General features: G+C 40.7%; 1 long non-coding RNA gene across 1 annotated transcript in view; it reads right to left on the minus strand.

The window, feature by feature from the left end:
* LOC107179360 overlaps positions 1–22298 on the minus strand; it is a 47205-nt gene that overhangs the window by 747 nt on the left and 24160 nt on the right. The window contains exons 4-5 of the long non-coding RNA XR_001509961.2: positions 15001–15196; positions 10482–10637 (exon numbers count right to left, since the gene is read on the minus strand). This is a non-coding gene — a long non-coding RNA (uncharacterized LOC107179360). The remainder of the gene's footprint in view (positions 1–10481; positions 10638–15000; positions 15197–22298) is intronic.

A 22298-nucleotide genomic window follows, 5' to 3' on the forward strand; every position in this document is an offset into this window, starting at 1 on the left:
GGCCGGAGTTCTCCTTCCAAACATCCAGGACATAATCTTTTCTCTTTTGCCTCTCCTTCAGAATCTTCTTCCATAAAAGATCCCCTTAAGTGCAGAAGGAAAGCTATTGTGAGCATGACAATTGTCCCGCTGTTGTGTCGGGGCGGAAACCCTCAGGAGCTCTTGCGACGGGCACCTATCTGGTGCTGAGTGCTGATGGCCCTGTGAAGCTCCATGCTCTTATCACCAACGCTCATTACTTCATGCACATCCCAGCATGCAACCAAACATCCCCAAACTTTACGACTTCCCACGTCCCTTTCTCTCCAACCTTCCCCTCTTCCCAACGTTGTTAGCCTCGTAGCCTCAAGGGTCCAGCCCAGAATACACAACGTACCACATTCCGTGGTTGCAAGTAAAGCACAGATCATTGCTAACATTACCTCATCCTTCACATTAGCTTGGTGAAAATTAATATGCACTCAGGAGTTTTATAGGTATGACTCTCAGTTTCAGTTCATCTAATTCATCCTGACACCTACATTTAATCTAACTCTGGAGCTATCTCTCCCAGCTCCTTTGAGATAAAAGGCCCCGGACCCCCAGTCTTCCAGGAAGCCATCTTCAGGTCAAGCAGTTTCCTTGTTCTGGATGGAGATATTCTCTGAATTGGACATTTGTCATCCTGAAAGCAACGTATTTCATTCGTGTCCGTCCTCGTCTTCTGGTGGACACATTTCCCATAGTTTCAAGTCATGGTATCTCTAAAACAATTCATATTCCTTTCATTGTTAAACCCCGTCTCCGGAGTTCTCCTCTGTAGCCTATAATCTTCATTCAATTCATCTAGGGGGTCTTAGACCCTAAGTACACATCTCTCTTCATCATTTCTCATTAACAAATTTACAATGACGAATATTTTATTTTTCACATCATAGATCTTTATTCTTTCAAGGGGAGGCATTCTCCTAGAACTGCTCAGAGTGTTCCTGGTAAGGGCACATAATGGATAGATTAAGACATGGTTTGGCATTGATTTTTACATCTTTCCTGATGTACTGAGCAGTGTAGATGACAGGAGCAGTTTTATCAAGCACCAACTGAAACCCAAATGTGGGAGTCGAAGGGCCTCACCGGCAGCTCTCAAAGAGGCCCTCTTCACTGGCAACCAGAGGGATGACGGACCTGAAACCAGAGGTGAGCCTTCATGAAGAGTGGCAGAACTTCGGAGAAGGTGAATCCTCTGCCTTGGCAAATCCCTTTGACAGAGTTGGGGCCCCACAGGAAAGGAGAGGGGCTGTGAGGCATGGAGCACGGACCCTGTTAGATACTCAAGGACCTTAATCACCCAGTTTTCCCCAAGCCCTCTGGACCTACAGAGGTGGCCCACTCCCTTGTTGGAAGATAGAAGAACTTCTCCTTGCTTGACAACTATACAGAAGGTTCCAATGAATCGAGTATCTTACCAAATAATGCTGGCCCTGCTCAGAATTCGCCCCCTTCTCTCCCGGCCACCAGCCAGTTCTAGGATCACATTTTAGTATGAGTCAAATGCAGACGTGCAGGGTTTGCTAAGGGAAGAGAGGAACGTGAGGCAAAGGAGCTGCAGGATCTGGCTGATGTAGACCAGCAGGAACCCAGAGAACGAGTCTGGAGTGGATCCCAAGGGCACTGGATCAAGTGGGCAGAGTACGAGTCGAGAAAGGGAGAGGTCATGGATATAATGGTGGCACTGTCTGGGACACAGGATTTAACACCCTGGCAAGGGCCCTCGAATGACTCTTAGAGGTTTGGCTTTCCTACTATTTCAGTGCCATTCATCATGTTTTAACCTCAGCTTCTTCATCTATGAAATGGGGGACTTGGACAATGTTTATTAGTTGATTGTTTCAACAAGTATTTATTGGCCATTCGACTGGTCCTAGGGAGTGGCTCTTCAGTGTTCCATAGCACCGACATGGCCCTCGGTCTTAGTGGGAGAGGCTGATAGCAAACCAGTCAACAAACAAGGAAAGCAATACAGGTTGCAACAGGGTCCCTGAAGGAAATAAACAGGCACTCTAACAGGGGCTAGTGGAAGGGAGAGCCTTATTTAGCTGAGGTGATCAGGAAGGGCCTGTCTCAGGAGGTGACATTAAGCTGACACCTAAAAGATGAGAAGTCAGCCACCTGAACAGCTTGAGTAAGAGCTTTCCAGGCTGAAGAGAAAGGAAATCACACTCGTGAGGTGAGAAGGAGATTGGGTATCTCCCAGAAACAGATAAAAGGTCAGAGCTATATGGACATGTTCCCTTGCTTTTGTTTTGCGGCTTGGGTTTTAGAACTGTACTTAGTATTTGGAGCTTTGTGCTTTTAGGCAAAAATGCCTTTGATGTATAGGACAGGTGCATATATTGTAAAGTTTTTGCTATGAACTCACACGTTGTTATTTCTGGATATAAACAAGAACATTAGTTTCTACTTATTTATCTTACTAAATGCCAAGTATTCCTTATCTCACTTATCTGTCCCAACAATCCTGCAAGAGAGCTAATATTAGCCCGTTTTACAGATGAGGAAACCAAGGCTTAGAGAGGCAAAGTAGCTGGCCCAAAGCCACTTAGGACCAGCCACAGGATTTCCTCCACCACCTGTCCCCAAAACCTATCCCAGCAGACTCAGTTGTGGATTTCCAAATGTAAAACTCAGAGGGTTTTATTTTATTTTAATTTAAAGCTTTGGCCCAAGATATAGTATATTACTTTATGATAGAAAGCAAATAGAAAGGAGCCTCTTCCTGATGGCTACAATGAACACGAGTGTTCTGTTTTTCCAGCTTGCGTCTAGCAATTCTCTTCTTGAGCCAATAGGACACTACTTCAACAGATTAGCCCAGGTTTGATTCGGACGGCAGGGCTAAAACGAAACCCAGCTTGGATTTAAGTTAAATTCAGCAAATGAAAGCAGCAGGAAGCATTCAGCAGTAACGACCACAAAGGTAAGATTAGAGCTGAAGAAATGCCTCCATTTTTTAGATTCCAAAAGGATGCTGCTGACGACTTAGTGGGGACATCTGGAGAGCATCAGAAAAGCATTTACAAATTAAACTCTGATTTGAAGGGCCAATCCAAAGGCTACAAAGATAGTAATTAAAATTCAGGCATGTATAAACATATAAACAAGCAAACTTCGTATTGCTGCTGGCCCTTCCATTTCTTAATTATAGAGTAGAAAGTCAATGGTACCTTGTTGAAATCCCTGGGATAATTACAAAGGGCTAAATGAAGGCAGGTTTTCTTGGCCCAGAAAGATGCGTGTCAAGTTGGTGCAGGATCAAATTCAAAGGCTATTGCCTACATGCACGGAACAAGAGTAATAAAAGGGCACATTTGGGCGAATAATTCAAAGTGGTGGAGGAGAGAGTGGCTGTTCCAGCATAAAAATGAGAAGAAATGGCAAGAGCAGTTCTGTCTAGTTACAACGAGAAATCCACTCCCAGTTTCCAGTGACTCTCACTCTACCCAGAGAGGCCCCTGATAGAATTGGAGGGTTCACTGGAGAAAGAGGGAAACCCTGGGTGAGAGGAACAGAAGAGGTGACTGTTCTCAAACTGGACTGTGCACTGCCCTGGGGTACTTTTAAGGGGAAAAAAAGAAACGGAAGAAGGGAGAGAAGGAGGAGGAGAAGGAGGAGAGGAGGAGAAGGAGGAGAAGGAGGAGAAGGAGGAGAAGGAGGAGAAGGAGGAGAAGGAGGAGGAGGAGAAAGGAGGAGAAGGAGGAAAAGGAGGAGAAGGAGGAGAAGGAGGAGAAGGAGGAGAAGGAGGAGAAGGAGGAGAAGGAGGAGAAGGAGGAGAAGGAGAAAGGAGACGGGAGATGGGAGAAGGAGGAGAAGGAGAAGGGAGACAGGAGATTGGAGAAGGAGGAGAAGGAGGAAAAGGGAGAAGGAGAAGGAGGAGGAGAAAAAGCATGTCCCAGACCTCATCCCAGACCAAATGAATCAGACCCTCTGGGAGTGGGGCCTAGTATCCATACCTTTGGAAAACTTCTTAGGAGATTCTAACGCAGGGGATACATGGAGAATCACTAGCTTTAAGGATCTCAGGGGCTGTGAAGAGAGGGGAGGGAGGATGGGAATGGTACGAAGGGAATGAGGGACCTTCAGAGACTATAGCAGCTGCCCTTCAAGGGCAGGTTGAAGAGAACGAAGGACCTCTCTCACCCCCGCATTCCGTGTAGACTGTGTATGGTTTGGAAGGTAGGATTCAGCCATCATTAAAGGACCATCTATCCATCTGCACTATTCGTGTGTAACTTGCTGAGATAATGGAGTTTCATACCGGACGGCCCCCTCCTGTAAGTGCACAGTACTGTTACATTATTTGTCCAGGGGTGTTCTCACAATGGAAATAGAAAATTTCCAGATTGGATTCACTTCCCCTGCTGCCTTGTCACCTATAAATTATTTGTTTGAGCTGATGTCTGGGGGCTGACTGGGTTGAGCTTGCTAAGTGTTGACGGTAACCAGGCCCTTCACAGCCTGATCATGGGAGTGTTTACAGTGGAAAGTCGACGTATGAGCTACCTATGTGTGGTTGATGAAAAAAAGATTACAGGGACTCCATCATTGCTGCTGATGCCTACAAAAAGAAATTCTAAGAAAAGGGAAAGATGTTTCCTCTTCAGGCCTTGAGTTGATGGAAATTTCAAGCAAGTCCAGACTAAAGAGGAGACTAAGAAGCTGAGATTTTAAGGATCCCAGGACATCTTCCCCCCACCCCCCGCCCCGCCAACATAAAATGTCTCTACTGATCCTGACATGTCCCATGTGAATCATTTAATGGACCTCAGCACAAACGCAAATGTTACCTGAGATAAACAGCAGCATTTGCTCAACTGATCATACTAGGCAGTCAGCTGGCAGAACCCTGGGAAAACTGAAAAAAAATCAGTAAGTTCTGATACATAAAAAGAGTTTAGGTTTGGGATGCTACCTTGGGCTGGTAAAGATTCTAAATTGGGAGGCTCCAGACTCAAGCAAGTTCCCTGAACTCGGCGGGTATATGTGGGTGCCAAAGAAAGGCAGTGTTCACAAAGGAATAAAGAAATCTGAATGCATAGATTGGCCGCCTTTTACTCTTTAATCTAGCATCTTCTTGAACATGATAAATCCTGCTGAACTAAGAGGAAAACATTAACAGAGTTAGAATGAAGTCTCTTGAATTCTGTTCCCTGAGTTCCTGGCAAATCTTAGGAAAATGTGCTATATACTCACTTTGGATCAGTGTTTGAACTGCTCTCTGTACATCATGTACTGCATTGGAGACTTGAATAACAGGATGATTATATTTTCCTTCCCCTTTGACAAACAAGGGTACATTTCAGTCAATTCAAATATTCAAACAGCCTCTTTATGCTAGGGATGGAAGTACGAGGTTAAACAATGTTAAGGACAAATCTTTACTGAGTTCTAACTCCATAGGGAACAGATGTTCCATTTGTCAAACATTATATTCCATTTGTCAAACATCTGCCCTGCTCTTTTCTTTGCCATACTGTAAAGTTTAAGACTCTCAAGCATACTCTATTCTCTAATCAAAATAGCTTTGAGAATGCCTCTTGTGATAAGAATCTCAGAAAGAGGGGCACCTGGGTGGCTCAGTTAGTTAAGCATTCGACTCTTGATTTCAGCTCAGGTCATGATCTCACGGTTGTGAGATAGAGTCCCACGTCGGGCTCTGTGCTAACAGCGCAGGACCTGCTTGGGATGCTCTCTCTCCCTCTCCTCTGCCCCACCCCCAGCTCGCTTGCATATGCATGCACTTTCTCTTTTTCTCTCTAAAAATAAATAAAAATAAAATATAATAAAAATAAGTCTTAAAATAAACGATCTCAGGAAGAGAAGAAAATATTCCCTTAGATGTGCAGAAGAACATATATCATTCCATACTGTAAAGCCAGTTGTGATAAAGTAGAGAATTCAGGCCATTCACAAAATTATCACTCTTGGTCTCTTACCCAATGTGAACACTTGCATAAAAACTATGTAATCTTATTCTAATCTTCTTTGGTTTAACAGAAAAGTCTTTCAAAGACACCTGGACTGCTGAGTGTATTGCTATATCCTGTGAAAAGAACCTTATAATTACTAGAATTCTGTCATTCTGACTGCCTGGCTTCTGTAATAATTTCTTGCTCGAGGAACAACATTTAAATTGATCTCTCTTTTCTAAAAAGGATAAATGCTTGCAATATTTCTACGCATGAAAGCTTAGCTAAGCATGAAGAGCTTCATAATGTCCTTCTTCTCCCCTCATACATAAAAAGGTAATAAACCTATGATTCTGTTGCATTCCTTATTCAACCCAAGAGTTACAGAGTCTATTTCTCATTTACATTCACACTGCTAAGTGCTCTGATAGAATTTAAACTAAGAGTCATCACTGTCAAGAAGAAATAACGGTCCCTTTTGAGGATGGGGACCTGAGAAAGCTTCACAGAGGAGATGACATTTAAGATGCTGTGAAAGAACAGCCAAATCTCTGCAAGCAAAGAAGAGAGGAAGGAGTTGGAAGGAGGGCATTTCTGGTGGAAGGAGTGGTAATGCCTTGACAACATGACACGTCATGTGTTTAAGGAATGTTGCCTCTTTCAACCTTGGCAGGGGGCGGGGGGGGGGGGGCGGCGTCGGTTACTGAGTGAGGCTGGAAGAGTTGGCTGGGTCAGATCAAAAGATGAATTAAGCATTTGGGGACTTTAAGAAAATAAACAGCGGTGTGCCATAAAACATTTGTAAGTAGGTGGTTGCATGATTTGCTATTTACTTAGGGACGTAAAGAGCAGCAAGATAGAAGACATACTGAAGAGAGGAAGACCTGGGTACAAGGACCCCATTTAGGAAGCTACCTGCATAGTCTCTGGGGAAGGTGATGGGGTCCGTGGCAATGAAAGGATAAGGAGAACAGGAATTCAAGACATTTCAGAAGTGTAATGAAGACAAGAGAAAAGTCGGATACACCTACGGGTTACTAAAGGGGTTGTAGTATCCCTCTCTTTTGAAATTTATAAATTTTTCAAAAGTTTATTTATTTAGAGAGAGAGAGTGCACGTGGGGGAGGGGCAGAGAGAGAGGGAGAGAGAGTCCCGAGCAGGCTCTGTACCAACAGCGCAGAGCCTGATGCAGGGCTCAAACTCATGAACCGTGAGATCATCACCCAAGCCAAAACCAAGAGTTGGATGCTTAACTGACTGAGCCACCCAGGCTCCCCACTCTTTGGAAATTTATACTCATAATATACGCTCTGTATATCTTTGGCATGTTTCGGAGGTGAGAGATAGGATCATAAATGCAATCTATTTTACAGGAAGTCCTCCACAACAATGAAGTATAATACTCTGGCTCTTCTCTGTGAAACTACCCTGCACTTCTCCTCTAGAGGACTTAATACTCTTGCCCTGGAATGCCCATATTGACCTCCAACTTGACTCATATCTCAGACTATTTCTTTGTGAATAATTCAACCACTTCTTTATACATAGGCAGAATGAATTTTTACCAAGATCCAATAATTGAACATTATAAGATGCTTCTATAAATCCTTTATCTAGTCTTTTTGAATCAATGGCTCCCATCCTCTGAGTACTTTCTTTTTAATTCTATTAATTTTCCCTGTCTTCAAGTTTCACTCACTTTTGTGGTAAACACTTTTGGTAATATTTTTCATGAAGGATGTATTATGAAAATCAATGACGGAAAGTAAGCCATTGATGTGTTACATCTTGAGCATAAATGATATTTAATACTTTTACAGTTCCAGTTTGATAAAAAGGGACTCACCCAAGTAATAAGGCTCAGCATTAAGGTGCTCCAAGTTGTTATGTATCCAGATTTAATTTTAGGAATATTATGATCATGAAATATGCATCAACCAAATGAATTGAAAAATTACCTCATCTCCGGTCAACCATATTGTATCATTTTCCAAGAGATGAATTTTGATGTAATGTAGAAAAGCTTTATTTTTTGAGTTATCGGTAATACTTATTACCAGAGCCAAAGACCTTGTCAGTATTTTCCTTTCCATTATAAATTTTAAACTATCAATAAAAATTTTAAAGTCAACACTAATCTATAAAAGGAGGAGGCAGAAAGGAAACATGTATATTCTTACATATTTTGGAATAATCCAAGAGAGAAAATCATTTTCTCTGGAAAGGCAAGACTGAGACAAACAGTTGAGATAAAGTGTTGAGGTAAACAAAACGTTTTGTCCCAGAAGCTGAGAAGACATATTACTGAATGATTATTTAGCCCAAGATGTTTACCTTCAAGGGGGTCTTGAGACAAGAATATGTAATTATTTTTTAGTTCAATCTTAGCTGAATGGGTTTTACCAAATTTCATTCACGCAGACATTCACTAACTTATCAACAATTTATGCAACATCTTTTGTGAAGCAGGTACTATGTTAGGTGCACTGTTAGATACAGAAGTGAACAAGGTAAGAGATCCCTCATTTTGTGGAGTTTATGATCTAGGGAAGGACAGAGGCATTAGATATATAATCTCTAACTCATTCATTTATTTATCGACAGATATTTATTGAGGTTCTATCATGTGTCAGGCATTGTCCTGGGCACTGGAGATAAAGCAATGCACAAAACATAAAAACCCCTGCGCTCACAGAGCTTAACGTCTACTCGTGCTAAGCGCTACAGAGGTAAATGCAGGCTGCTATGAAAACCCATTCAAGCCAAGCCCTATAGTTGGTCTAACTACTTGCCCAAATGCCTCTTGGAAAGGGCTGGAAAACTGACCCTTGCTGTGTTTCCCCAGGGGTGAGTTCCACCTGTACTAGACCGGAGAAAGTGAGAGTGATGGAGGAGGGCTTTGTTCATGCCTAAAGACCCTGCAATTACATTTTGCATCGTATGTATGTACATACGTACTACGTACGTGTGTGTATGTGACACTACACTTGAGGAGACTTCTCTGCTTCCAGAACATCTTATAGGACCCTCACTAAACAGGCGTTATCATCTGCAAGTATACATCCTCTGGGGAGGCATTTGGGACCAGGAAGCTGCATGTCTTGGGTCTGTTTTGGAAAGCTGACCATGTATTTTAGTTGTGTTGACTTCCCTCTGTGTCCTTCAAGTGAATTGACTCTTACTTGTCCAGGTGGGATCTGTGCCTGATCTTTCCATCCATCTAAACCTGCTACTAAAATCAGTCAATTTACAAGATGTGCAGCTCAAGGTAGACTGAACAAAAGTGACACATTATCTAGGTTTTCCATATAATTTTAAAGGTGATAATAAAAATTATGAGAGAACTTTTAAAAGCTTCCTAGTTTAGGCATTACATCCTATCACATACACTCACTACAGGGGCCACGGAACAGGAGCATCTCCAGCCCAGGTCATTTCACTATGAAGGCTCATGTGAAGGTGATAACAGACTCATATCTGCATGCAATATGCAGCTGCCTTGAGGGTGTAGTTTGAGGGAAGCTGGAGAAGACTGTTTTTAACCAAAAATGTTCCCACTATTACTTCTTGTTCAGAATCAAATATAATATGTGGTAAGTGTCTTAGTTTGGGTTTACCCTAAAGCACAGCATTCAACAAGGAGGACCTGCGACCAGACACGTTATTTGAAGGTGATTCTAGGGACTAGAAGTGAGAGAGTGGAAGGAGTGAGACATGAAAGAGAGAAACGCCCTAGAGAAACTTGAGAACAGAGGGTGTATCCTTATCACACTTCTCATGAGAGCTCCCAGCTTATAAATCAATTTGCTGCCAGTTAGGAGAGAAGAATACCTCTACAGTATTTTTCATGGAGTGTTCTGTGTTAAAGGCATCTCTGCTCATTTAAGAGAACCTAACAGTTTGGAAAAAAGGATTTTGACTTGACACTCAGATGACTCACACTGATACGGAAATAACAGAAGAAACAGAAGAGCTCTCCAACCGAAATGTAACAAGAACTCTCAGGGAGAAAGAATTAGAGAGCACAAAATAATTCCTGAAACTTAATACATGATTTCAAATTTCAAAATTCAGTAGAAAACCTGGGGGGAATAAAAGCACTACAGGAAAAAAATTAATTACGTGGAAAAATAATGAAGGAAATGCTTTGTAGCACAAAGCCAACACACAAATTTTAAAATGTAATCAATGAAACGTTAACAAAAATGAAGAAGAGAGTCAGAAGACTTTATGTGTATGGAATTTCTTAAGACTACTAGAACCCAAGATGGGCAAAAAAATCTTTTTTTAAAGCAAAGGTCTCACCTGTTTATTACTGAACCAACCTACTGGTGCAGAAGCATAGAAGCAGAACAAAATCACTTTGCCGATAAAAACGTGTCTATCTACTGTTCGGGTAGTAGGGATGTTCAGAGAGTGATAGGACGCGAGCAGGCGACTTGCATGCAGCATAAATACGTGTGCCATCTCACGTGTGATCCCTTATCGACCCAGCTTGGGTCTTCTCCAATACCTCCTCTTGGAGTTGTACCTCACCAGTTTTCATCTGAATCCACTCGGACGATTCTGTATTTGTTTCCTGGCCAGGAATCGCTTGATCCTGAAAGTCTCGTGAGGAGACATGGCGAGGAACACGTAATCACACACATCACGATGGTGGACCAAAGGCGCCAAGATGAGGAAAACTTTGATCTTGAGAAATTAATAAGAATGGGAATATGAGCAATAAGACAAACATTAATTCTGTGATATAATCATTCTTGAAAATACTTTTGTTCTCAAATAGGTAATCTTTGTGTATTCTTCCTCTTTTTGCTTCTTTTTTTTTTTTAATTTTTTTTTAACGTTTATTTATTTTTGAGACCGAGAGAGACAGAGCATGAACGGGGGAGGGTCAGAGAGAGAGGGAGACACAGAATCTGAAACAGGCTCCAGGCTCTGAGCTGTCAGCACAGAGCCCGACGCGGGGCTCGAACTCACAGACCGCAAGATCGTGACCTGAGCCGAAGTCGGTCGCTTAACCGACTGAGCCACCCAGGCGCCCCCTCTTTTTGCTTCTTAAGGTGTAATGTAACACATCGTGTTTGTGACTTTAAATGGTTTGAAATGTTAAGTTAGGGGGCAGCCTGGGTGGCTCAGTCGGTTAAGCATCCTACCCTTGAGTTCGGCTCAGGTCAGGATCTCACGGTTTGTGAGTTCAAGCCCCTGCTTGGTAGCTCTCTCCCTCTCGCTCTGCCCCTTGTCTATTCACACACTCTTTCTCCTTGTCAAAATAAACAAATAAACATTAAAAAAAAATAATAAGTTGAAATGTTAAGTTTGCAGCAGAAAAAATATTTCTTGAATCCTTATGCTTTAATGTATCATTATATAAGTAGTACAGAGATATTTAGAGGAATGGTAATCGTTTCATGATTTAATAAACGTTAATTTTCAATAGATACTTATATTCATTTGCCAGGATTGCCATAAAACATACCACTGACTAGGTACTTTAAGGACCCAGGGTACTTTCTTTTTCGATGCTGCTTAAACAACAGAAATGTCTCTTCTCACAGATCTGGAGGCTGGAAGTTCAAGACCAAGGGGTTAGCTGTGCTGGTTTCTTCTAGGGACTCTCTGGTTTGCTGATGGCCGTCTTCTCTGCGGATCTTCACATAGCCTTCCCTCTGTGCTCATCTGTGTCGACCACCAATCTATTTCTTTATTTCTTGCGCATCTTGGGTTCTAGTGATCTTCCATGACCCAAGAGGAAAAGAATGCCATCTCGGTCAAGCGAAGGTGGCGACTCCTGCGTTGCTGACGGGATTGAAATTTTTCGGAGGAGGGGTTGAACTGGGATCAGAACAGGAGACCCATGAGCAGGTAATTCACATTTGTACCACTTGTAATTAGATTTTTATTACCGAGTTTCACCTATCACATCATGGGATTTTTTTTCCCCCAAAACCTATCTGTTAGTTCCTTATTGACGCTGTAACAAATTATCACAAACTTAGTGGTTCAAAACAACAAAAATTTGTTCCCCGCCAGTTCTGGACTTCAGAAGTCTGAAATCACTTTCACAAGGAGCTAACATCAAGGCATCGTCAGGGCAGGTTCTTTCTGGAGGTGCTGACAAGAGAATCCATTTCCTTGACTTTTTTCAGCTTCTGGTGGCTCCCGTATTCCTCTGTCTGCGGCCCCTGCCTCTGTCTGGAAAGCACAATGCTCCATTTTCTGCTCCCAGCATCCCACCACCTTCTCCTCTGGCTTGGACTCCGCCTTTGACCATCCTACACAAGGAGTGCTGTGCTGACATCAGCCTATTCAGAACATCCAGAACGGTCTCCCATCTTAAGGTTCTTAATCCTTCTGCAAAATCCCTTTTGCCATACCAGGTGAAATTCACAGAATCTGAAGGATTAGGACATGGGCATCTTGAGAAATCATTATTCAGCCTGCCACACTATCCTTAATACATTTCATACGCATAGATTTAAATTTTAGAAAACTTGGTGTTTTTACTGGAATTGAGGGGCTCTGTGGGCTGGCAGCACCTAATTTTTATCCTTTCATAATGATATATTGACATAGTCTGTTGGTGTCACTAGAAACTTATGTATGTCTTATCGGTACCTCATTATAATTATAGGGTCAGTTAAATGTTATATTACCCGCAAGATGGGAAAATGAGTGTATGCAGTTAGGTTTTGGGGGGGCATGTGTCCAATTTGTCATCTCGAAGCACATCTTCAAACACACCATTGGACTCTCGTTTACATGATTACTGTGTATGCCTAGAGGTGCTAATCAGCTATTACCTCCTGTTCCCCAGAGAGACCCTCCTTGTTGATCAGCCCTTCCTTGATACAGTTCTTTTTTTTTTTTCAGAACTGTTGGAAAAAATTCATAAACATTGGTTCACCCTCTCTGTCCATACAGACAGAAGCAGGAACTTAACCTCTTCCTTGTGAATGGATAAACTAATAAAAATAGATCTAATTAACATTAAATTATATATTGTATAATAAACAATATCCTACTTACTAAAATAAGGCTAAACATAATTTATTTACTTTTTTATGTATTACAATGATCATTTTTATACCTTGTATAAATTTTCCTTTTGCACATTAGTTTTATAAACTCTTGGTCCTTTAAAAACTCAATGAGTTCCAATTCGACATAATTATTATAATTTTTTATGATCAAATTGGCCTAACTAGGTGATAAGGAACCCCCTTAAATTGCCTCTTGGCTTTTTAGAATTGCCTCTAAAGATCTTGAGAACACCCTGTCTTCCTAGAAAAACAACATCAACAACAACAACATAGGAATTTCTGGATGCCTCCTGATTGCTTCCTGCCCTGGGATATTAAATTAAATATCCTCAGGTGCCTTGGTTTCCTCTAGTAGAGAATGATGTTACAGATCCGGATATGAGCTGCAGCTTATGTGTAACATAAGCGGTGGTGGTGAGCAAAAGGGCTGTTTCTGTGGTGCTCAGAACTACCACAAGAGAGAATTCTTCCGGGGCGCCTGGGTGGCTCGATTGGTTAAGTGTCTGACTCTTGATTTTGGCTCTGGTCGCGATCTCACGGTTCCTGAGTTCAAGCCCCACATCAGGCTCTGTGCTGACCGTGTGGAGTCTGCTTCAGATTCTCTGTCTCCCTCTTTCTCTGCTCCTCCCCTGCTCTCTTTCTCTCTCTCCAGAATAAATATTTATAAATAAATAATACATAATTTAAACAAAAGATTTCTTTTTACGGTTCACACTGGTGGTTCCACTGTAACACATTCTGTTCTTGCACCCTACTTAGCGGTGTATGGTTTTCTCAGTCACTAAGATTTTCCCCACGCTGACACTTGTGAACAAAACAAAAGGCAGCAGCGGGAAACCATTTTTCATCGTTCAAACAGGCAAAAATTAGAAAGATGGATGGTGCTCAGTGTTGGCCAGAGGGAAGGGAAATAAAGCAGTCTCATAAGCTGTGGTGGTCGTGTGAACTGGCATAGCATCTTCAGAGAACCACTGGGTGACATCTGTTGACAGCACAACATCTTCTAGCCTAGAAATTCACTTTCAGGAACTCACCCTACACATAAGTTTACACACAGTAGGTCTGACCACTGCAGCATCGTGTACCGGGAAAGGAGGTGGTGTGTAAGAGAAACACGTCTAAACGCCATCGTGAGGGGACTGGTGAAATAAATTATTACGGTACAACCAGACACGACGAAATGCTATGGAACCATTGAAAAGAATGAGACTATACATGTTCCCATGGAAAAATACCTATGATACATTTATGGATAAAAAATAATAATATGGTAAAGAAGAATTAGTTTAGTTTGATCCTGTGTGTATGTATAAACACATGTGTACATATATACATGTATGTCCATATGTGTGTATATATCCATGCATCCATGTATGTACGTGTATATACACATGTGTATACATATGTGTGTACATGCATACATGGATATATACATACACACATATGGATATATACAGAGACACACGTTTGCCTTCTAATAGCAAATGGCTGGATATATAAGAAACAGTGGCTTTACCTCTGGAAATCTGAATGGGGGCAGCTCCAGAGAGGAAGACTTTTACTTCTCACTTTATAACATGTTATAATAATAAACTTTAAAGGTACTGTTGATATTATCTCCAGGAAAATAGTTTCATTTCTGTGCTCATTAGTTAATGTTGTTAAGAAACAAAATTCAACTGAGTAAATTTTAAATTTTAAAGATCTTCTTGGCTTTATTCAGTGATTCATGAAATGGGCAGCATCCTGTTTAGCAGACAGAAAAGAGCTGTGAGAGGCTGTACAAAATAAAAGACTTTTATAGCTGGAAGGGAGCAGTAACAAGAAAGTTATACTAGCAGGAAGTGGACTGGCTGGGGCACAGTCCCTTTTCTTTAGGGGATCAGAGGAGTCTCTCAGGCAGACTTCTTCACTAGTGCTGATCAGGTGATTAGTGACTCATTGGTTTAAGATTCCATTTCTGGGGGAGATCAAAACTGTAATTAAGTCTTGGTGTGATGACATGGGCTTACCATAAGTGACTCCATTTTGGTCCTGTTGTCTTGTTTTTAACAATGTGAACTAAGCGTTAAGTTGAGCTTTTGTTTCAGGTTTTCTCTGTTGTTGACTGAGAATTCCTTCTTCCAGTAGTTGCTCTGTTTTCAATAATATCATTGTCTATGTTGAGTCCCTGTTGGGCTTCCTTTCCCCTTTCTGTAGTGTCAGCACCTGGTAAGAAGATATGATCCCTTACCAAGGAATCTGATCGCATTAAAGGCTGCAGTGTTCTCATCAGGCCCTGCATGAGCAGTTGATACATCCAACAATAGTAAAATAGGGGCTGCATGGTCTACTAATGACAGTTTCTTAAGTGGGGGGGGGGGGGGTAAGTAAATTTTATTAAACAATAAAAACCCTTTTTAGGCTGCCTTCATTCTGTTGCTTGAATGGCCATTTTTATCCAGCAGAAGTAGTTAAAATGAAGTGATACAAGAATTCAAAGGTGAATTAAATTCTTAGATATTTTCAAAGAATGATACTATTTACCTCAAAATCATGTATTTGTTGTATATCAAATAAGTTTCAACATTCAGAGGAGACTACAGAAATATGAGATCATAGAAATCAGACTGCTATTAAGTTTTACTTCTTTTGGTATCTCTTCTCTGGATTTCTCATTCATGAACCCCATTTTTAACCATCCATCCACTCATCAAATACCATATTTACCAAAATAAATACTATGACCAGGACTGGATTAAGATTTGGGCATATACCCAAATCTTTAACTTGTTTAAAAAAAAAAGTAGTGTTTACACTACAAGTACAAATATATGAAACAAAAAGGAAAAAAGGGGCGCCTGGGTGGCTCAGTCGGTTGACTTCAGCTCAGGTCATGATCTCAAGGTCTGTGAGTTTGAGCCCCTGTGTCGGGCTTTGTGCTGACAGCTCAGAGCCTGGAGTCTGCTTCAGATTCTGTGTCCCCCTCTCTCTCCGCCCCACCACTGCTTGTGGTCTGTCTCTCTCTGCCTTTCAAAAATGAATAAACATAAAAAAAATTTTTTAATAAAAAAAAAGAAAAAGAAAAAAAAAAAGAGGGTGACTCTGTAGCTTAAAAAAGCTAAAAAGCTAATGTCTTTGGACTATTAACTAAGTTCAAGATGTTGAACCTTGTTTATATCCAGAGTCCAGAAAGCACATTTTAAAAATGATGAGATAATTAGAAATTTAAATTCTTCCGGGATACTTGATGATATTAAAGCTGTTTAATTCATTTCTAGGTGTGACAGTAGCATTGTGGTTATGTTATAAAAAGGAGTGCTTTCTCAAACATACTGAAATATTTGCAAATAAAATCATATGATGTCTGAGACTTCCTTCAAGATAATATAAAGGTGTGGGGGATGGGTAGGGGTGCAGCAGAGATAGCACTGGCTATGAGTTTATGATTACTACGGCTGAGTGATGGTACAGGGAGCTTATTATTTTATTTGGTTTCTTTCGTCTACTTTCAAAAAAATTTAGAAATCTGCCCTCCCTCCCTGCCTCACAGGGGGAAAAAAAGAGATTTTCTCCTTACCCTCTTGGAGTTTTCAGTCTTAGAGATAAAGCAACATTCACTGCGTAACTAAAAGATGAAATGTGTTAAAGATGAGAGTGCAGGGGTGCCTGGGTGGCTCAGTCAGTTGTGCTTCTGACTCTTGATTTCGGCTCAGGTCATGTTCTCGTGGTTCGTGGGATTAAACCCTGAATTGGGCTCTGCGCTGAGCAAACCTGTTGGGATTCTCTTTCTCTCCCTCTCTGCCCCTCCCCCCTTAGGGCACATGCTCTGTCTCTCTCTCTCTCTCTCTCAATATAAACTGAGGGTTGCTGGAGGGGAGGTTGGTGGGGGGGGGGTGGGTTAAATGGGTGATGGGCATTAAGGAGGGCACTTTTCGGGAGGAGCATTGGCGGTCCTATGTAAGAGATGAATCACTGGGTTCTACTCCTGAAGCCAAGACTACACCGCATGTTAACTAATTTGAATTTAAATTTAAAAAAATTAATAAACAGATAAAAGAATTTTTTTTTTTTTAATAAAAATGAGAGTGTAGGGTGGCAGCAGACCTCACAACTTGAGCAAGCTACCTGGAGGTGGAGAGAGACATTCATTGAAAGTTTCTTTGATGAAGTTTGGTTGAAACTAAAATTGGAAGGTGCGGTGGAATTGTGGGAGCGGAAAGAGAGAGGCATATGGCAGGCAGGAAACAGCATGTTCCAAGCCCTGGAGAAGTATGCATATATATATGTAACTTACATGCTGTACAAGCCAAAATAGGATTTAAAGTTAAAAACTCAGCTGAATATTTTGTTTGCATATGTCACAACATTTATCTGAACTTGAAAGAGGTACATCCACGGTATCTTTTGCCATGTCACCCCCAACTACATGCGACTAAATTCAAGGAGCGTTGTTCTCAGTATCACAGATGTCAAGTTGAGTAACATATGGTTGCTTCCTTTAAGAGCCTCACAGTCTAATGAGAGTGACAGAGAGATCTATACCTGTCTATACTTGTCAAAATGAAATATGACAAGGTCTCTACTGATAGGATAAGCTGAAGATGGGAGGGGTATAGAGGGGGAGTGCTTCATTCTGCCTGTTAGAACAGCAAACAGCTCAGAGAAGAGAATGGCACTGGGGCTGGGTTGTAGAAGTTAAGTACGACTTGGTTGGTCAAAAACAGGGAAGATAGGGCGTTCAAATCAGAGGGAACAGCATGAGCACAGGATCAGAAGCGTGAAAAATATATATTGCGTCTGGGGATTCCCAGGTAAATGCTGTAGGTAGAACATACAATTAAAATAAAATTTAAACCATCTCTTTGGTGCTGTGATAACATGTCACATGCATGCCTGCATTTTTTCAAGCTCTTCACAAATAAATAAACCTGTACTGGCTTTAGTCACAGGAATTTCAGGAAAGGAAATGCCTAAGTAAAAATGAATACAGATAATGTGGAACAGTGGATAGAAACAGAAGCTGGGTCAGGATCTGTCTCAATTTTTTATTCATCTAAGAAACCAATGACAGGTACAGTTGAGATAGTACCAAAGCATCAAAGTAAGCTTTTGATAAATGAATTTGGCCATTTTCATGATGCTAGAACATCCTTCCTGGCTCTTCTCCTGACCACCTCTGGATTTGGTAGTTTTTCCAAGCTTTGTCCTGAATCTCTCTCTTTTTAAACAAACAAACAAACAAACAAACAAAAAAACAAACAAACATTACTTTCTTTTTTTCATGGCCTCAAATAGAGACGCTTAAGACTATATTTATCAACAACTTGAACGTCTCTTCTGAGCCCCAAATGCATACATCCAAGTGCCTTCGTGCCATCCTGACTTGAACGTCACACACATGGAAGACAGAGAGAGCTGTGCTCGCTCTGCCATGTCAATACTGCCTTGAAGCCCGTCCTTCCACATCTTCGTTAATGACACCACCTTCCACTCGGATATTCCAGCCAGAACTTGGAAACTATTCCTAACTCCTCCCTCTTCCTTTTCTACACATTCAAACTCTCACTAAGACCTTTTAGCTTAGCTCTCCCCAGATCTCGAATCTCTCCATATGTGTCCTTTACTGCTGTCACCCGAATAAAAACCACTGTCTTCACCAGCTTCCACCAGTTGCCTCCACTATGCATTCTCCGTCTTAGAAAGACAAGGTTAGGTAATTTCTCCGATTAGATCCCTTTAATGGTTTCTTTGCTCATTGATACAATGCAAAATCCTTAATAAAGCTAACAGCGTCCTGCAAGATCTGACCCCTGCCTATCTCTCCCATCTCATTTCTAATTATTTGCTGTGTTACTATCGTATTAGCTTATAGGTTTTTGAATGTGTTAAGATCTTTTCCAGTTCATAACCTTCACACTTGCCCTTTCCTGCCTGGGAAGTTCTTTTCCACTCTCGTGGCTGGTTATCTCTTTTATGCTAAGCATTAGCAGGGGCTTAGATAGTGAAAATCACTTCCATCACTTACCTGGCTGGAATACTATACATGGATAAAGCCAGCCACAAAGTTTACAGGAAGCAACTTCTCCCAAGAACATGCTATTTCTCCCAAGGACAAGTGTCATAACAATGTCTTTGTTGAGTGATTACTGTCTTCTGACTTGTTAAAAAAACTCTGTTCTCTAAAACTATAGACCATTAGAAGCTTTGGTATTTGAAACTTTACGTTAAGAATAAAATATCCCACTCTGTCTGGAGATTCTAAGACACTTTGACACAGAGAATCAAATTCGATTCCCAACCCAGGTACAGAGCTTAAGATAAGGGGGTTCTGGATATACCACTCTGCATCTATCTTAACTTTGTAGTTTCCATGGAAATAGGACTGTGGATCCTTCTCAGACCTGATGTTGACCTCTGATCTGCTTTCAGTCTACCCAAACGCTGCTTCATTTATATGTCCCTCAAATTCTACTCTTACCCCAAATCCTATAATAACTTTATCTTTTCTTTGTTTGGTCAGATGCCTCACAATTCTTCTTATCCCTGGGATTTGACCTGAGGGCAGAAACTCCATTGGAGTCAACAGTCCAAACTTTAAGAATCAAGAAAGGGCCTTTTTCTTTAAAACAAACAAACAAACATGGCATAAGAAGAGACATTCAGATCAATGGAGCAGAATACAGAACCTAGAAATGGACCCACAAATGTATGGCCAACTAATCTTTGACAAAGCAGGAAGGAATATCCAATGGAATAAAGACAGTCTCTTCAGCAAGTGGTGCTGGAAAACTGGACAGCGACATGCAGAAGAATGAACCTAGACCGCTTTCTTAAACCATACACAAAAAAATAAACTCAAAATGGATGAAAGACCTAAATGTAAGACGGGAAGCCATCAAAATCCTTGAGGACAAAGCAGGCAAAAACCTCTTTGATCGTGGTCACAGCAACTTCTTACTCAACGTGTCTCCGGAGGAAAGGGAAACAAAAGCAAAAATGAACTATCGGGACCTCATCAAAATAAAAAGCTTCTGCACAGCGAAGGAAACAATCAGCAAAACTAAAAGGCAACTGACAGAATGGGAGAAGATATTTGCAAACAACATATTAGATAAAGGGTTAGTATCCAAAATCTATAAAGAACTTATCAAACTCAACACCCAAAAAACAAATAATCCAGTGAAGCAATGGGCAAAAGACATGAATAGACACTTCTCCAAAGAAGACATCCAGATGGCCAACCGACGCATGAAAAAATGCTCAACATCACTCATCATCAGGGAAATGCAAATCAAAACCACAATGAGATACCACCTTACTCCTGTCAGAATGGTTCACATTAACAACTCAGGTAACAACAGATGTTGGCGAGGATGTGGAGAGAGAGGATCTCTTTTGCATTGTTGGTGGGAATGCAAGCCGGTGCAGCCACTCTGGAAAACAGTATGGAGGTTCCTTAAAAAATTAAAAATAGAACTACCCTACATCCCAGCAATTGCACTATTAGGTATTTATCCAAGGGATACAGGTGTGCTGTTTCAAAGGACATATGCACCCCAATATTTATAGCAGCACTATCAACAATAGCCAAAGTATGGAAAGAGCCCAAGTGTCTATCGATGGATGAATGGATAAAGAAGATGTAATATAGATATACAATGGAGTATTACTCGTCAATCAAAAAGAATAAAATCGTGCCATTTGCAACTATGTGGATGGTATTATGCTAAGTGAAATTAGTCAGAGAAAGACATATGTCTTTATATATATCATATGACTTCACTCACATGAAGACTTTAAGAGACAAAACAGATGAACATAAGGAAAGGGAAGCAAAAATAATATAAAAACAGGAAAGGGGACAAAACATAAGAGACTCTTAAATATGGAGAACAGAGGGTTACTGGAGGGGTTGTGGGAGGGGGGAATGTGCTAAATGGGTAAGGGGCATTAAGGAATCTACTCCTGAAATCATTGTTGCACTATATGCTAATTAATTTGAATATAAATTAAAAAAAATAAAATTTAGAAAATGCATACATACATATATACATATACATACATATACATATACATATACATATACATACATATATATGTGTGTGTGTGCACGTGCAGCCAGCCATCCCTCATCTACATCCCAAATCAAATATTTTTTATCCACTCTCTTTAAAATTTTTGAATTTCTTAAAAAATGTTTCATTGTATTCATATATAAAGCAGCATTATAAGCATCACTGCTTCTCACTTCCAAGAATATCCTCTAACCCAAACACATAAAATCATGAATAAAAATGGGCTTACCACAACCAATCCTTCAGAAATACAAGCAATTATCAGATAGTACTATGAAAAATTATATGCCAACAAACTGGACAACCTGGAAGAAATGGACAACTTCCTAGACACCCACACACTACCAAAACTCAAATGGGAAGAAATAGAAAATTTGAACAGACCCATAACTAGTGAAGAAATTGAATCAGTTATCAAAATCTCCCAACAAATAAGAGTCCTAGGTCAGATGACTTCCCAGGAGAATTCTACCAGACATTTAAAGTAGAGTTAATACCTATCCTTCTCAAGCTGCTACAAAAAATAGAAACAGATGGAAAACTTCCAAACTCATTCTACAAGGTCAGCATTACCTTGATTCCGAAATCAGACAGAGACTCCACAAAAAGGAGAATTACAGGCCAATACCCCTGATGCAATGGATGCAAAAATTCTCAACAAGACAGTAGCAAATCAAATTTAACAGCATGTAAAAAGAATTATTCACCATGATCAAGTGGGATTCATTCCTGGGCTGCAGGGCTGGTTCAATATTTGCAAATCAATCAATGTGATACATCACATTAATAAAAGAACAGATAAGAACCATATGATCCTGTCAATAGATTCAGAAAAAGCATTTGACAAAACACAGCATCCTTTCTTAATAAAAACGGGATAGAAAGTCGGGATAGAAGGAACATACTTAAACATTATAAAAGCCATTTATGAAAAGTCCACAGCTAATAACATCTTCATGGGGAAAAATGGACAGCTTTCCCCCTGAGATCAGAAACACAACAGGGATGTCCACTCTCACCACTGTTGTTTAACATAGTGTTGGAATTCCTAGCATCAGCAATCAGACAACAAAATGAAATAAATGGCATCGAAATTGGCAAAGATGAAGTCAAAGTTTCACTTTTTCCAGAGGACATGATACTCTACATGGAAAACCCAAAAGACTCCACCAAAAGTCTGCTAGAACCGATACATGAATTCAGCAAAGTCGCAGGGTACAAAATCTATGTACAGAAATTGGTTGCATTTCTAA

This window comes from Panthera tigris, chromosome D2, assembly GCF_018350195.1.
Source record: "Panthera tigris isolate Pti1 chromosome D2, P.tigris_Pti1_mat1.1, whole genome shotgun sequence".
Classification (NCBI taxonomy): domain Eukaryota; kingdom Metazoa; phylum Chordata; class Mammalia; order Carnivora; family Felidae; genus Panthera; species Panthera tigris.